This window comes from Triturus cristatus, chromosome 7 (assembly GCF_964204655.1).
Source record: "Triturus cristatus chromosome 7, aTriCri1.1, whole genome shotgun sequence".
In the NCBI taxonomy this organism is placed as follows: Eukaryota; Metazoa; Chordata; class Amphibia; order Caudata; family Salamandridae; genus Triturus; species Triturus cristatus.
In genome coordinates, this window is record NC_140590.1 from 432,613,946 (window position 1) to 432,632,309 (window position 18,364).

Here is an 18,364-nt window from a genome sequence, read left to right on the forward strand (position 1 = left end):
CAGACCACCCACGCCCGCCCTCTGGAGACGGTCCAGCAGGACGGCGTGATCCACCGTGTCGAACGCGGCCGACATGTCCAGCAGCACTTAAAATGCTGCCTTACCCGTATCGACACGCGTTCGCAGATTGTCCAGCACGGTGATCAGGGCGGTCTCAGTCCCATGCGCTGGCCTGAATCCAAACTGGACAGCGTCCAGACAAGCGTTAGATTCCAGAAAGTTTGATAAAGTTCTTGTAACCAACTTCTCTAGAATTTTTATAGGGAATGGAAGCAGCGAAATAGGCCTATAGCTGGCAGGACAAAGCGGGTCCAGAGAGGCCTTTTTTAGCAACAGTGTCACGATTGCAAGCTTCCAGCTATCAGGAACCGAAGCTGAAGTCAAAGACTGGCAGCAGATGGTATGCAGCGGAGGTAGCAGTTCTGTCTGGAAGACCTTCCATATCCTATGTGGCAAGGGATCAAGTGGGGAACCCGACGACACACCATTAGCCACCATACAGAATTCCTCCAAGGAAGGGATAGGAAAGCAAGATAATTGCTGTTGTTCCCCCTTGACCTCCTCCACACCCAGAGGGTGAGGAGGTCTCCGTGGAGAAGACTCTATCGGGACCAAATGGCTCGGAGTCGAGAGGCCACTCAAGATGAGCCTGAATTTTTCCTCAAAAGCAGAGGCCAAGGAGTTACACAGCTCCTGAGATGCTGTGGTGACTGGAACTGCACAGGCCGGGTTTGCCAGGTTGTTGACCAGCTTAAAAAGGGTCTGTGATTTGTTGGTGGCTTTGGCTAGAGAGTCTTCCAGAAACTTCGCCTTAGCCATCTTTAGGTGGTCTTTATATTCCCGCAGAGCCTGTCTGTATTCTGCGCGATTTGAATCCGCGTACCCTCTCCTCCAAGCACGCTCCGCCTGTTTACAGCGGAGTTTCTCTTGGCTAAGATCACTAGTGAACCAAGCGTTAGTTCTCCGAGGCTTGTTCTTCACCCTTTTTAGAGGGATCAGTTCATCCAGTGATGTTACAATCTGTTTACTAAGGGTAGCGTAGCTTTTATCCACAGTTTCCTGCACCTCAAAGGTTGTTGGCAACAGAGAAGGTAAACATGGCCCCCTTAATAGACGGGACCACTGTCTGCTAAATTTGATGTGATCCAACTAAGCTAATCTTTAAGGTATGGGGTTCCCCATTCAAGCCTATTGACCTTCTACTAGTCTAATAATATTAGTTTACTACCGAAAGGAAGGTGGCAGTATTCCACTGTCATTTATACTATGATTTCTCCTTTCATTTTTTATGGTATTGTAACAATGCTGATGGTTTTAATTATAATCATTTGTCTGCTTATGTTAGCCAAAGTACTGCATATTAGGACACGTAGTTTATAAAATAAACCTTTTAAACTTTACCGTGTCACTGATTACTCTTGTTGTGGACTGATATGAGAATAATTATGAACAGGTATTTCTGATTCCCACCATTCTTGAGAGTACTCTAAGTCGCTTGTTCTGGGTTGTCTATACATTGGGACCTCCGAGATAATACGGATAACGAATGGGACACTGATGCTGGTCGGATGGGGGTTCTGGGTTCTGAGGTGAGTTTTTGGTACACCACAATTCACTGAGGTCCTGGTTTCCTGCGCATAGTTCTGTGCATGAGCAGAATCCCTGCAACATATGTGTGAATAGTTGATTTAGTAGGTATCTGAAGTTAAAACTACATGTTATAACAGTTGTTTGGGTGAGTGAATATCTTTATGGGTGTGGCGATGAGCAAATATATGTCTCAATGGTACATGTCCAACAAACTAGAAAAATAAAAGCCAGTGTATGTGTCAGTTGTTGTATATAAATAAGTATACATAAGACTCAGTGATTGTATGAGTGACTGTATGAATAACTGTATTCTTGTAATAGTGTTTTTATAACACACTAAGTATGAGTTATTATCTATATGAATAGATGAAGTGGTGTTTTTATAAGTGTATAGCTAAGTAAATGTAAGTATGATCCATTGTTTGCATAAGTGAGTAGGATGACTTCATAAGTGATTAGGATGTGTGCTGGTGTGTAATGTCGATATAGGTGTATAAGTATATTTTATAGTGTTCTATTGATCATTGACAGCATGTATGAGTGTATCTATAGGTAAGTGATTAGATGTGTGTATAGATCTAGGAATCACTGAGTGGGTGTTTAGAAACTTGTATTGGTGTGTCAATGGTTTTAAATCTGGCACTCTATTTTACAGTGAGTGATGAAAGGTTATACTAGTGTATGATGAGGTGTATCTGATTGTCATGTGGATGATGTCATCAGTGATGTAATCAGTGATGTCATTTGAAACGTCATCAGTGATGTCACTGACCATGTCAGGAATGATGTAATATGTGACATCATCAGCAGTGGATTGTGGGCGCGCGAGATGTAGTTAGTACAACTAACTATAGCAGAGGAATTTCAATGGTTTTGTTCGAGTGAAATGTCCAGCTAACTATAACACCCCTAAAACCTATTGTTTTTTCAGTGAATTTCTAAGGTTTTTTAAATGCTAATTCCTAACTATATCAGGCCTGAAACCTATGTTTATTTCAGTAAATTTCAAAGGTTTTTTAAATGCTAATTCCTAACTATATCAGGCCTGAAACCTATGGTTTTTCAGTGAATTTCAAAGGTTTTGTAAATGACAATTTTTAATGTATGAATTGTTATACAGATTTTTTTGATACTGATTCACCACATTTTTTAAACTATTTATTTATAGATCTTTTAAAAAAAATTACATCATACATTACAATACAAAATATACTTTCTCAGAATGAATTACTTTAGTTTAAATACTTTGCAAATAGGCAATAGATTTTTAAGTACAGTAATTACAGTTGTTGCAATGGGCAACACAGTTTCAAACACAATGCAACATTGAGCTCAATGTGAATTTCTAGTCAAATGCAATTAGTTACTTTATGGATAACTTTTCTAACCACAGGACTGGATCCTAGATTCAGTCGTTGGACATCTCTTGTTAACAGTTGAGTAAAAGCATTTTGGTTACAGTAGTGATTTTTAAGGAATATTATTGTATTTTAAAAGATGACACAGAATTTTTTTCACATAGAATAACCAATGTTATCCTATGGCGAAAATTCACTTAGCAGGTAAGTAGTGTTATCGTTACTTTTTCTTACTCAGTGGTCGATCCTGGATCCAGCACTGGTGAATCTCCTGTAAACAGTTGAAAGAATGTGTTTAAGTCATACAGACGATTTTTTAGGAATATTTTTAGTTTGTGCAAATAGACACTTAGAAACTTTTCTGCTATAAACCACAGAATGGATTCCTATGGAAGGAAATACAAGTTACTGGTAAGTACACTTAGAATTACTTTTCAGGGTCAGTGCTGGGCTAAAAGATGCAGCACTGGGTTCTCTCCTGATAACAGGTGAGTAAATCGGAATTCATAGTTCGGCTGATTTTAGAGGAATAGTTGTACGTTTCAAAATTGGACACTTGGAAACTTTTCTGCTGAAAACCACACAATGGATTCCTATGGAAGGAAATACAAGTTACTGGTAAGTACGCCTAGAATTACTTTTCAGGGTCAGTGCTGGGCTAAAAGATGCAGCATTGGGTTCTCTCCTGATAACAGGTGAGTAAATGGGAATTCGTAGTTCGGCTGATTTTGGAGGAATAGTTGTACGTTTCAAAATTGGACACTTGGAAACTTTTCTGCTGAAAACCACACAATGGACTCCTATGGAAGGAAATACAAGTTACTGGTAAGTACACTTAGAATTACTTTCCAGGGTCAGTGCTGGGCTAAAAGATGCAGCTCTGGGTTCTCTCCTGATAACAGGTGAGTAAATCGGAATTCGTAGTTCGGCTGATTTTAGAGGAATAGTTGTACGTTTCAAAATTGGACACTTGGAAACTTTTCTGCTGAAAACCACACAATGGATTCCAATGGAAGGAAATACAAGTTACTGGTAAGTACGCCTAGAATTACTTTTCAGGGTCAGTGCTGGGCTAAAAGATGCAGCATTGGGTTCTCTCCTGATAACAGGTGAGTAAATGGGAATTCGTAGTTCGGCTGATTTTAGAGGAATATTTGTACAATGGTGAAGGAAGGGGGCGGGGCCTGTGATGACGTGTGCAAACACGCCCTGTGGCGCGTTTTAAGTTGGGGAATTAATTCCTCTTCAATCCTGTGGTCCCCTGGGGGCCAACTAGCCCACCAGGTACCTACAGTATGCGCCAGGGAGCTGCGTTGCAGAGAAGTGTAATGATGCCACACCCCTTTTTACAACACTCTGCAACGCAGCCCCGTGGCACTTACTGGAGGTACCTGGTGGGCTAGTTGGCCCCTAGGGGACCTCTGGATTGAAGAGGAATTAATTCCCCAACTTACAACTTGCCACAGGGCGTGTTTGCACACATATCACCTCAGGCCCCGCCCCCTACCTTCACTATGGTGCAAACGCGCCCCGTGGCATGTTTTAAGTTGGGGATTTAGTCCCCTTGAATCCTGAGGTCCCCTGGTGACCAACTAGCCCACCAGGTACCTCCAGTAAGCGCCACGGAGCTGCGTTGCAGAGAGGTGTAAAAAGGGGCGTGGCCTCATTACACCTCTCTGCAACGCAGCCCCCTGGCGCATACTGGAGGTTCCTAGTGGGCTAGTTGGCCCCCAGGGACCCCCATGATTCAAGGGGAATTAGTTCCCCCTCTGCAAAATGCGCCAGAGGGCGCGTTTGCAGAGTGGTGCCAGGAGGGGGCGTGGCCTCTGGCCCGATCCTGTCTTTTTTCTAATTTATTGGCTCTGGGGACCCCATCCCCAAGGTTCTGTCCCCAATTTGTTTTTTTTTTAAAAGAAAAATCGGGAAGGGGGCTGCGTGGCCCCCTCCCGTGGCCAATTCCTGCCCCGGGGACCCCATCCACCGGGGCATGGCCAATTTAAAAAAAAAAAAATCTATTTTGAAGGGGGGCTGCGTAGCCCCCCTCCTCAGGCCACTTCAAGGCCCCGGGGACCCCATTTTAAAAAGTTTTTGTTTGTATGTTAATTGGGGAGGGGGCCGCGTGGGCCCCCTCCCGGGCCACTGGTAGCCACAGGGACCCCATCCCCCGGGGCTGGCCCTCACTGTTGGGGACCGTGGGGGAGTCCCCAATCCCCCCACAGTCCTGCCGGCTCCCTACCTCCTGCGGGAGCCGGCATTGCTTTTCCACATGGGGAGCAGCTAACATGCTGCTCCCCATATGGAAAAGCAATCTGCTTTGCTTCATTGAAGCGAGAGTAGGTTTCCCTGCTCTCGCTTCAATGAAGCAAAGCAGTTTGCAATGGCAGGGTGGGAGCCACGAGGCTCCCGCCCTGCCATTGCAAACAGCAGTGTCCCGGGGATGGGCACCCTGGCCCTTGGGGGTGGCGGTCCCCAGGGCCTATACAAGGCTCCAGGAGGGGGGCCGCGTGGCCCCCTCCTATATTGTGAAGTTGCCCCGGGGGGTGGCGGTCCCCGGGGCTAGGGGGGCCTGAGAGCCCCCCACCCATTTTAAAGAAGCCCCGGGGGTGGCGGTCTCCGGGGCAGTGTAGGGGGGATTGGGACCACCCCCACACTTAATTTTTCAATGTGCCCCTGGGATTTGGCCCCCGGGGGCAAATTAGCATATTCAGCGCGGGAGTCCACGCTGAATTTTTTTTTTATTTTCGGCCAAAATTTGTGCTGGGTGTGCGAATCTCGCCGATATTTTTTATTTTTTTTAAAATGTTTTTTTTGGCCCTGGGGGTCCTTGTGGGATCCCCTGAGACGGCCTAGGGGGTCAGGGTGTTATTACCCTGCCCCCTTTTTGCGTTTTTCACGTTTGTCTTTTAGGTTTCTTGTACCTCGGTTCTACTGAGGCACAAGATGGCTGCCAACACTTCCTGATTTGGAGTGTTGACAGCCAATTGGAATACAGGGTGCGCGGATCCTCCGAGGCCATAGATATATATGTACTTTTAACTCTAATTTTCTCAGGAACTACTGAACAGATTTACACCATTTAAGCAAAAGGCACGAGTCTGAACTGAGGACTACCTCTTTGCCAAATTTGGTGTAATTCCATTCATCAGTTCGGGCTGTAGCTGCAGCTAAAGGTCCTATGGGAAAACGCGTTTTGGGACCCCCCTTTTTTCTCGGCCCCCGCTTGACGAATCAACGTGAAACTTCAGGATAGGAGTGGACTGGAACTGGCCAAAAGTTTGAAAACTTTCGCGAAGATTCGTAAATCGGTCCCAAAGTTATTCCAAATAGAATGTTGCAGATTTCCTATGGAAAATAGGTCCTAACTATATCTACCTAATGGCGACCGCATATATATATGTATACTGCTGTAAGGTTTTACCCATCAGTTGAGAAGCACACGAGCACAACGTGAAGGTGCAATCCCTTTATTAGGTACGAATGATAGCCAGCACAAGGATTCCTTTCACAGCTTGTCCCGCTTGTTTGTGCCTGACGCGTTTCGAAGTATAAAACTCCTTCTTCATAGGCTATGGCGGGAAAGAAAGTGTGCACATTCTGGTTACACCTTCAAATTTATACTTGATTGAACGCCCCGAATGGGCAGCTCCGTTGAGACTATGGAAAGTCTGGGAATTGTAGTTCCAGAAGGCAAATGCAGCACTGTTCTGCGGGATAAAATTCAAAGCCCTCAGATGGGCCTCCGTGTGCCAGTATCATCCTAAATCCTACGTTGTTGCCCCACTTCGGCGGATCGGTGAATACCAACGCTCCATGGCCCCCTCGGTTAGCTGGGTGGTGCTTGCTCCGCGGCTGGGTGGCCGCGTGAAAAAATTGCTGCTCCTGGTTTTACCCATTATTTGAGAAGCACTCGAGCACAACGTGAAGGTGAAAGCCCTTTATTAGGTACGAATGATAGCCAGCACAAGGATTCCTTTCACAGCTTGTCCCGCTTGTTGTGCCTGATGCGTTTCGAAGTATAAAACTCCTTCTTCAGAGGCTATGGTGGGTAAGAAAGTGTGCACGTTCTGGTTGCAGCCTCAAATTTATACTTAATTGTACGCCCCGAATGGGCAGCTCCGTTGAGACTATGCAAAATCTTATGGGAGTTGTAGTTCCAGAAGGCAAAGGCACCATTGTTCTGTGGGATAAAATTCAAAAGCCCTCAGATGGGCCTCCGTGTGCCAGCGTCATCCTAAATCCTACGTTGTTGCCTCACTTCGGTCGGATCGGTGAATACCAAGGCTCCGTGGCCCCCTCGGTTGGCGGGGTGGTGCTTGCTCCGCAGCTGGGCGGCCTCGTGAAAAAATTGCTGCTCCTGGTTTTACCCATCAGTTGAGAAGCACTCAAGCACAACGTGAAGGTGCAAGTCCTTTATTAGGTACGGATGATAGCTAGTACAAGGATTCCTTTCACAGCTTGTCCCGCTTGTTGTGCCTGACGCGTTTCGAAGTATAAAACTCCTTCTTCAGAGGCTATGGCGGGAAAGAAAGTGTGCACGTTCTAGTTACACCCTCAAATTTATACTTGATTGCACGCCCTGAATGGGCAGTTCCTTTGAGACTATGCAAAGTCTTATGGGAGTTGTAGTTCCAGAAGGCAAATGCACCATTGTTCTGTGGGATAAAATTCAAAGCTCTCAGATGGACCTCCGTGTGCCAGCGTCATCCTAAATCCTACGTTGTTGCCCCACTTCGGCGGATCGGTGAATACCAAGGCTCCGTGGCCCCCTCGGTTAGTGGGGTGGTGCTTGCTTCGCGGCTGGGCGGCCTCGTGAAAGAATTGCTGCTCCTGGTTTTACCCATTAGTTGAGAAGCACTCAAGCACAACGTGAAGGGGCAAGCACTTTATTAGGTACGGATGATAGCCAGCACAAGGATTCCACTTCCTGTTGTGCTGAATTTGTTTTGGTGGCCTTACGACTATGTTCATGTTACCACTATTAACAGGTTCTAAAGTTCTTGTGCTCACTCCTGAAAACACCCTAAAGTTGGCTACTCCTGATTGGCATATTTAATTTATTTATAAGTTCCTTATAAAGTGGTATAACATATACCCAGGACCACTAAATTAAATGCTTCTAGTGAGCATTCAGCACATTTATGTGCCACCGACGTAAGTAGCCTTTTAAAACATGTTTCAGGCCTGCCATTGAAGTCCCTGTGCAGTTTAAACTGCCATTTCAACTTGGCAAAATAAACCTTTTGGCAAGACTACAACTCCCATTTTAGTACATATAAGTCACCCCTAAGGTAGGCCCAAAAACAGCCAATAGGGCACTGTGAATTCTGTTTCAAAAGTTGGACATATCCTGGTAGAGAAAAACTCACAAATTCATTTTTCACTACTGAGAGGCCTACCTCTTCAACAGGATAACTTTGTGTTATCTTACTAACTTTGATAAGTGATAACTTTTGTTTTGTAACAGGCAGAAATATATTTGATGTTTAAAGAATAGTAAATTAAAATTCTCTCTAATAGTAAAGTTTAATTTTAAGTCAGAACTCTTACAATTGTACTTTTAAAAAGTCCTAACCACTTGGTGATGTAGCCTGTATAATGGGCCACATGGTTAGGTGTAGTTGGCAGTTGGCCTTCTCAAGAGGGCATTGCCTCATTTGCATGGGGGTTTGGCCCCATTCAAATGAAGGAATCCCTTTAACTTTGTACCCATGCCATATTATAGATGCAGGCGCAGAGACAAAGAAGCTGTGAGGAGGGACAGTTACAGTGTCCTAAAAAGGTGATACACAGTCAGTGCGCACCCTGATAGCAGCCCTCGGGAGGGGGATATGGGGTGCAACGGACCACCAGAAATCTCCTTGCAGGTGGGTGCAGTCACTCACTGTACCCGCCTGCAAGTGTGATGGGTTGCCACCTGCACAGTGAAGCATGGGCAGGCTGCTTCAAAGTCGCTCCCTATTTCACTTGAAAGTGCTGCCCCCAGGGAAGCACAAGCTTGCGGCTGCCCTTGGGTCAGTGCAATCTATGTAATCGGACACACTTTCACTGTTTGAACCTGGCTCACCTGTTTTAAGGTGCACCGTGAGCAAACAGGGAAAGTGCTCCCTATACAAAATAGGGCGCCATATCTCGTTTGGTTACTCTCGCACAGAGAGGATATAAGGTAGAGAAAGACAAAGTTCAGTATTGTCAGGAAGAGGTCCATTACCTTGGGCAGTTATTGTCCGCTTCTGACCGATGAGTAATTCCTGAGAGAGCAGCATCTATACGTCAAATGACTGAGCCCGAAACTGTTAAGGGAATGCAGGAGTTTCTTGGCCTCCGTTAGAACGTGAGACAAAGGGTCTTTGATTACAGCACTTTATTGATAAAAGACAGAAACAAGATAACGTGGACACCAGAAATGGGGTAGACTTTAAAAAAATGAAAAACTGTTATAACGAATACCCCAGTTTTGGAGACTCCTGATTACACCAAGGAGTTTTATCTCTTTTGTCATTGCAATGGTCAAGTGATGGCAGCTGTCCTTGATCCTTGCGGCAAGCCCTTGTCACTGCATCTTTTGCAGTACAGGAGAACACCCCTATTGTCATTGGGGCACATTTGACGCTCTATGCAGAACATGAAGTGTTTGCTATCATTTAGAAGGTTGAGACTACTTTAACTGCAAACAGAGTATCAGGATACAAAGTGATACTGCCACTGCCATCTTTGAAGGTTGTGAAGTGTCATACCTTGAATCCTGTGACATATTGAGCTCATCCTGTTTTAGACACTGAGGATGTTGTGCATGACTGCGCAATGTATATTCCTACTGAATCTAGTAAAGCAACAGAGCATCCTATTCCTGGTAGCATTGTCTATTTTGTTGATGGTTCCTCTACTATTGACCAGGATATAGGAGTAAGACACACAGGTGCAGCAAGAGTCAGGGCACAACAGCATGATTCTTCTGACACACTCCATATACTAGAGCAGTTAACATTACCAGCACAAGCAAGAAACCCAGCTGGTTCTCTCCACCCTCCAAGAGTACAGACCTGTAGATGGAGGAGCAGCAAGATAGTGGCAGCCCTTGCAGTCTTCAAAACCGACACCACTGCACACCTCCACCTCATCAGAACAACAAAGAAAGCAGCCTTACAGGAATGCATCAACGCATATGACAGCAAAGAACTCTTCACCATGGTCAAAGAATTTACCAAACCCAGCACAGAGACAGCAGTCATCCACCCTCTCAAGACCTCTGCAACAACCTCGTAACCTTCTTCCACAGCAAGATCACAGAGATTTATGATAGGTTCGCAGTCCAAGCCCCACCCACCCCATATGCAACCATCACACCCACTGGCTTCAGACCCCAGCAGACCTTGCCCTACTGGACCACCCTCCCCTCTGACAACACTCTCAGGATCATGAAGAGCATCCACTCTGAAGTCCCCTCGAATCCAAACCCTCACCACATCTCCAACAGAACCAGCACCTCCATCACAACCGAACTCTGCCACGCCATCAACTGCCCCATTGAGTCTGCCACCCTCCCTGAAGACTGGACACACGCAGAGATCAGCCCCCTGCTGAAGAAACCCTCTGCGACCCAACAGACCTCAAGAACTACAGACCAATGTTGCTCCTCCCCTTCCCAGCCAAAGTCATTGAGCAAGCCATCAACGCCCAACTCTCTCAAGTTCATCTAAACTAACACATCCTGGACCTAGCCCAATCGGGCTTCAGAAGCAACCAAAGCACCGAGGCTGCTCTCCTCGCCACTAAAGATGACATCCCCACCCTTCTCAACTGAGGCGCGACTGCTGCCCTTATCCCCCTGGACCTCTCAGCCGCCTTCAACATTATCAGCCTCCACACCCTCTGTGGCAGACTCCACATCGCTGCCATCCGGGACAAAGCCCTAGATTGGATCCGCTCCTTCTTCGCCGGCCGAACACAGAGAGTCAGACTTCCACTGTTCACCTCAAAACCCACAGATATCTGCTTCCGGAGTGCCTCAGGGACCATCCCTGAGCCCCACCCTCTTCAACATCTACATGGCCTGCTTGTAGCTATCGTCAAAAGCAACAGACTCAACATTTTCTCCTGGGCTGATGACACCCAGCCAATTCTGTCCCTCACAGATGAACTCACAGCCTACTAGAGCAACTCCCACAATGGGATGAAGGCAGTCACCACTTGGATGAAGGACAGCTGCCTAAAGCTCAACTCACAAGATCAAAGTCCTCATCCTGGGCTCCACCTCCTCCGAATGGGATGAATCCTGGTGGACCATGCATGAAACCTCGGCATAATCCTGGACTCCTCGCTCTCTGTTAACCACCAAATTAACCCCTTCTTATCCTCCTGCTTCCACAAGCTCTGCCTGCTTCATAAAATCTTCAAGTGAATCCCTACTGAGTCCAGGAAAACAGTCACCCATGCACTCGTCAGCAGCAGACTCGACTACAGCACCCAAAATCTCCTAAAGAAACTGCGGAACATCCAGAACGCCTCCACCAGACTCATTCTGAACAACTCCACTGCAGCCACATGCCCAGTCACCTGAAAGAGCTTCACTGGATACCTAGCAACAAAAGAATTACCTTCAAGCTCCTCATGCATGCCTATAAAGCCCTCAACAACGCCGGACCTGCATTCCTTAACCACTGCCTCTCCTTCTACACTCCCACCAGACGTCTCCGCCCTGCCCAACTGGCCCTGGCCACCATCCCACAGATCTGCAAGACCATGGCTGGAGGAAGATCCTTCTCTTACCTCACTGCAAGGACCTAGAACTCCCTGCCACTAAATCTGAGGCAGTCACCGTCACTGCCTCAGTTCAGGAATGACCTCAGAACCTGGCTCTTCAACTGAACAGCAGATCCATGACCCTTTACTCAGCACTTTGAGACCCTAATGGGTGAGTAGTCGCGCTATACAAGAAACTTGATTGATTGATTTGCAGATTGGGAAGCTAAAGATGCAGTTAGGCACACAGCCCGTCTTTGCCTTCAGGTTCCCAAAATGCCCCTATTTTAGTGGGCCACACTGCCTTGCTTTACCTTTTGTAAGGGACATTGTTTGTCTGACTTTTTAAGTGGGCTACCTGGGAGCAGCCATTTAAGACCAGCTGTTTACCTGTGTGGAGATAGCTACTCTCACCACACCACAGTAAACCTGCTTTACCTTGCCAAGAGGAGTCCTATTTTTTTATTACAGTTTCCCCCCCCCCAACACCTTCCTCCTCCCTTTTTTACTGACCGCTATTTTTTTAGCTTTAGGATTCTGATAACCACTGATAACCAGTGCTAAAGTGCATGTGCTCGGTACTCAAAATATGGTAACATTGACTTATCCACAGCTGGCATGTTTCATTTATAGGTGCCCAGGGCCAGTACATTTAATGCTGCTAGTGGGCCTGCAGCACTGATTGTGTGGCCCACTCAGTAGTCCTTTAAACATGGCTCACACCTGCCACTGCAGAGCCTGTATGTGCAATTTTAAACTGCCATTTCAACCTGCCAAGTTAACCTAATTGGACGGCCCAAACCTTCCATTTGATTACATATGTCACCCCTAAGGTAGTCCTTAGGCAATCCTATGGGCAGGGTGCAGTGTATTTAATAGGTAGGACATATACTTTTGAGTTTTACATGTCATTGTAGTGAAATACTCTTAAATTAGTTTTTCACTACTGCAAGCCCTATCTTTTCTATAGATGAACATGGGAACTGTCCTCTCACATTTTATAAGTGTATTTTCTCATTGGGGCAAGAAAGGAAAATTAAATTTGGTGTCTCTGGATTCACTATTTAAAATCACAACTGATGATGAAGTCGGATTTTGAATTGTAAGTCTGAAAATGCCACTTTAGAAAGTTGCCATTTTCTTACTTTAACCATTCTGTGCCTCTGCCTGTCTCTGAATACACATCTGGGCTTTGTGCATTGCCTCTAGACAGTCACACAAAGGGAGCTGGAATGCGGCATTTGCATTTTGATGGCCCATCACCAGGCTGATGGGTCATCCTGAGGTAGATTTGGAGGTAGGAGCTGACACTTGCACCTGAATAGGGCTGTGTCTGTCCCCACACAAAGAAAGGTACATCCCCCTGTAGTGAGTATGGAGTCATGGCAGGAAATGAAGGGGCCTTGTGATCTTCAAATGCCTCCTTGATTTCTCCCCCACCTCAAAGGCACATTTGGGTATTAGTACTGGGCCCCGTACACCACCAAATCAGAACTTTGGTGAAACCAAGGAGATTCTGTCTGGAAGAGGAGCTGCTTTGATGAAGGAGGGATTGCCACTTTGCTACCTTCATTGCTGTGTTGGCCTGCTGCCTGCTGTTTGCTATGCTGTAGGAGGGACTGCCACTTTGCTACCTGCTCTGCTCTGTTGGCCTGCTCCTTCTTACCTGGGAGTGAGAGGGAATGGACCTGCCCTCTACATCCCATGGATTGTTGGCTCGCCTCCTGATAACCAGTGCTAAAGTGCATGTGCTCGGTACTCAAAATATGGTAACATTGACTTATCCACAGCTGGCATGTTTCATTTATAGGTGCCCAGGGCCAGTACATTTAATGCTGCTAGTGGGCCTGCAGCACTGATTGTGTGGCCCACTCAGTAGTCCTTTAAACATGGCTCACACCTGCCACTGCAGAGCCTGTATGTGCAATTTTAAACTGCCATTTCAACCTGCCAAGTTAACCTAATTGGACGGCCCAAACCTTCCATTTGATTACATATGTCACCCCTAAGGTAGTCCTTAGGCAATCCTATGGGCAGGGTGCAGTGTATTTAATAGGTAGGACATATACTTTTGAGTTTTACATGTCATTGTAGTGAAATACTCTTAAATTAGTTTTTCACTACTGCAAGCCCTATCTTTTCTATAGATGAACATGGGAACTGTCCTCTCACATTTTATAAGTGTATTTTCTCATTGGGGCAAGAAAGGAAAATTAAATTTGGTGTCTCTGGATTCACTATTTAAAATCACAACTGATGATGAAGTCGGATTTTGAATTGTAAGTCTGAAAATGCCACTTTAGAAAGTTGCCATTTTCTTACTTTAACCATTCTGTGCCTCTGCCTGTCTCTGAATACACATCTGGGCTTTGTGCATTGCCTCTAGACAGTCACACAAAGGGAGCTGGAATGCGGCATTTGCATTTTGATGGCCCATCACCAGGCTGATGGGTCATCCTGAGGTAGATTTGGAGGTAGGAGCTGACACTTGCACCTGAATAGGGCTGTGTCTGTCCCCACACAAAGAAAGGTACATCCCCCTGTAGTGAGTATGGAGTCATGGCAGGAAATGAAGGGGCCTTGTGATCTTCAAATGCCTCCTTGATTTCTCCCCCACCTCAAAGGCACATTTGGGTATTAGTACTGGGCCCCGTACACCACCAAATCAGAACTTTGGTGAAACCAAGGAGATTCTGTCTGGAAGAGGAGCTGCTTTGATGAAGGAGGGATTGCCACTTTGCTACCTTCATTGCTGTGTTGGCCTGCTGCCTGCTGTTTGCTATGCTGTAGGAGGGACTGCCACTTTGCTACCTGCTCTGCTCTGTTGGCCTGCTCCTTCTTACCTGGGAGTGAGAGGGAATGGACCTGCCCTCTACATCCCATGGATTGTTGGCTCGCCTCCTTTTCTCTGAAGTCTCAGAGGCACAAAAGAATTCTTGCAACTCTGCTGGTGCTGCTGGACTCTACCATCTCTGAGTCCTACCCCAGCCTGAGATGCCCCCTCCAGTAATGGGCCTCAAAAGAGGGGTCTGCAGCTGTTTTCTGCACAAATCGATGCAATGACCTCTTTATGATGATCGGAACCGACAATTCGACCTCCAACACAATGCAAGGTTTGATGATGATGCAGCACTGATCCAAAGACGCTGCTGCAAGGCTCGACTTCAACACAGCGCTGACCCTTTGACACTGACTGTGAGGCTTGACGTAGACGTGGCACCGATCCTTAGACACCCACTGCAAGGCTCAACTCTGACGCATCAACCCAACTGCGTGAATAGGAACCCACTCAGGGAGTCCTCACCGTGACACTTGCTCCGTGCAAGGCAGTGCTTAATTTGAGCCCGGCACTGTCACATAATGGTCAACATCGGCACTTTCGATAGTCAGCTACATTGTGATGCTTTTTGTCTACTTTAGAGATAAACACCACAACAGTTGTTTGTTAATTCATTATACTTAAAAAAAATTAATACCTGTCTCCAAGCCATTGTTATAGCTTGCGGTGCCTAGAATAGTCTGAACTGTCACACTTGGAGGAGTGTGTTGCCTAGAAGTTGTGCTGGTACTGTCATTCACAGCACTAGGAGGGCAATGGGAGGTGCAATCTGGAGTTGCCTCCTGACAAGGGCCCTGGCCCTGGCACTTATTGTTTCACAAATACCACTGGTACCAGGTACTTTTTCAGCTTGCCATGCGTGGGTCCTGTAGCCAGCCTACACTCCATCATGGTTGGCCTGAGCTTTGGATTTACCCCAGTCTAGTGCCACCTCAAGTGAATTTTAAGCGCTTTGACTTTTTAGCACAGTTTTCTTGATTTAATCCTTAAAAATGGAAATCTCGACTTCTAATGATTGTTTTTTGTTGTTTTGGTCTTGTTTTACTCTGATAAATATTCTCTATTTTTCTAAAATGGTGTGGGTACTCTTTCTGGTGTTTTCACTGTGTTCCTGTAATTAAGGTGTGCACAAATACTTTACACATTGGCTCTGAAGCTAAACTTGACTACTCTGTGCCGAGCTACCAGAGGGTGAGCGCATGTTAATTTAGGTTGTATATCTGGTTTACCCTGACTAGAATTGTGGCTTCTGCTTGGACAGGGTGTTTACTCTGCCAACCAGAAACCTCCTTTTTTAACATAAGCACTATATAAATACAATTTACAATTATAAGCACTAGGAAAAGTAAGGTTCTCATGACACTTTTAGGGTGAAATTACTTTAAAATTGATTGTCCATATGTTCAAGAAAATTATGAATATATTTGTATTTATTTATATTTATATCTACAAAATTGTAAGAAATATGGTTATTAGTTGAGGAGGGTGGAAGCCCCACTCAAATATTAAACACAATCCTTGTCAGGATGAACCACAAAAGTCGCTGAATAAGCCTGCGCTGAATTGGAAGCTTGCCATAAAAGCAGTTAGGGTTTACTTAGGGGCAATGTGTAAGTATGTATGCAGCACACAAACAGCACTAAAGTAAAAGAAAGCGTAGGGGAATACCATGTCAAGGATGTCTGGTCTAACATGTGTCCCTCCAGCAGAAAGCAGGGAGAACTACTCTACCCCATGGGAGGAAAAGGTCGAATAAAATAGAAAGACCATCAGCTTTGGCATGGCAAATCCCGGGGTGATATCCCACATGCAAAGTTGATTACCTGTAAGGAGATGGACCACCTCAAAAGTTTGTGATTCTCGCCCCTCATCTGCATTAGCTATCAAAGGGGTCTAAGGTATGTCTGAACCAGGAACTGTGTCCCAAACAAGCAGGGTCTCAACTTCTTCAGTGCTCAAATCACTGCAAAGGCTATCCTTTCTAATGTCCTCCACCTTTTGTTCCCTGGCAAGTAGCATCCTGCTGATGAAGGTTACAGGTTGGTCCAAATCCTCATCACTTAGCTGTCAGAGTACAGCCCCCAATGCCATAATCTGAGGCATCTGTCTACATGACGAATTCTTTGGAGAAGTTATATACCTTAAGCACATGTGCTGTGCACATGGCCTACTTGAAGGTGTGAGATGCTTTCTGGTTTGCCTCTGTCCAGATCAACTTCTTGGGCTTCTTCTTGGAAGTCAGCTCTGTCAAGGGGGCATAATGGTGCCATATCCCTTGACAAATCTCCTATAGTTACCAGTGAGGTCTAAGAAGGCTGTCACCTCTATTTGGATCTTGGGGGGTACCCAAACTAGGAGGGCTTCTATCTTTCGTTGAACATGCTGGAGCTTAGCCCACTGCCTTGGCTGCCCATGTACACCACAAGTCCGTGCCCTATTTGGACCTTGCTGGCCTTGATCGTCAGGCCTGTCCTCTGCAGGACCTGAAGAACTGCTCAGTGGTGGTGCAGCTGGTTATCTCAGCTACAGATAAAGACTGCAATGTTATCCAAATAGGCAGCACTGAAGTCGCCTAACCTAAGCAGGACTCGGTTAGTCAACTTCTGAAAGGTGGCAGCCACATTTCTTAACCCAAAGGTCATCCCTGTGAATTGGAAGTGGCCCTTTGGAGTAGAGAAGGCATACCCCTCCTTGCCCCCCTTGGTTAAGACAATCTGTCAGTAACCTGGTGTCAACTCAAATGTACTCAGGAACGTGATTGTCCCCAACCGGTCAATGAGTTTATCAGTTTGGAGGATAGGGTGTGCATTGGTCCTGGTGACTGAGTTGATCCCTCTGTAATCTACACAGAACCTGAGCTTTGGTGTGGTGCCCAGGGGGAGGGCCTGTGGCCTTGGATACTGGAAACACTGGACAGCACCAAGGGCTTTTGTATTGCTCATCTTACCCCTGGCTCCACCTCATGCTTAATACTGGATCTCACTTTTTAAGACAGCCAGTACATTTTATTTTTGGCTGGCATGCTGTCCCCTGTGTCATTATCATGGGTACGCTAAGTGGTGAGCTGTGGGGTCAGTGGTGAAAGAAAGGCAAACTGCCCCAGCAAGTAGTAACAGCCCCTCTCTTGCTCTGGGGTCAGGGGAGATAACAACACCATTTACTAACCCATCTTGCTCTAGGAAAGACATGAGATCAGAAATAAGCTTGCTTTTCTCCTCCACAGCATCATCCATCACCAGGAGCATAGCTACCTCAGACCTCTCAAAGTGGGGCTTGAGGTGGTTGACATATGGGACACTTAAGGGGTGTCCTAGATTTCTTGATGTTCACCAGGTCGGTTGCCTCCCCCTTCTGCTCCTTCACCTCATATGTCCCAATCCACTAGTCCTTTAACGCGTAAGGCTGTACAGGCTGTATTACCTATACTTCTTGTCTAGATTGGTACCACAGTGGCTATTTCATCCTACCAGTGTTTCATCACTTCCTAGAACTTGCTTCCAAGTTCTCAGTGGCTCTTTACAGAATCGCTTTATCTGAGACTGAGGTGCCACATGTAGCTCATTTCATCCTAAGGTAGTTTGTTGGGTGCTTACACCCACTTCTCCTTGACGAGACTGAGAGGTCCACACAGAGGTTGACCAAACAGAAATTCAATGGGACAGAACTCCTTCTCCCTTCTGAGGCACTCCGTGTAAGCAAAGAGAAGCATGGCAAGGGGACATCCCACCTGCACCTCATGGGTTCTTGTAGGCCAGAATCATGTCTTTCAGAGTCTTGTTAAATCTTTCATGAAACCCATTGTTCTGGGGTTGGTATGGGGTGAAAAACCTGTGGGTTA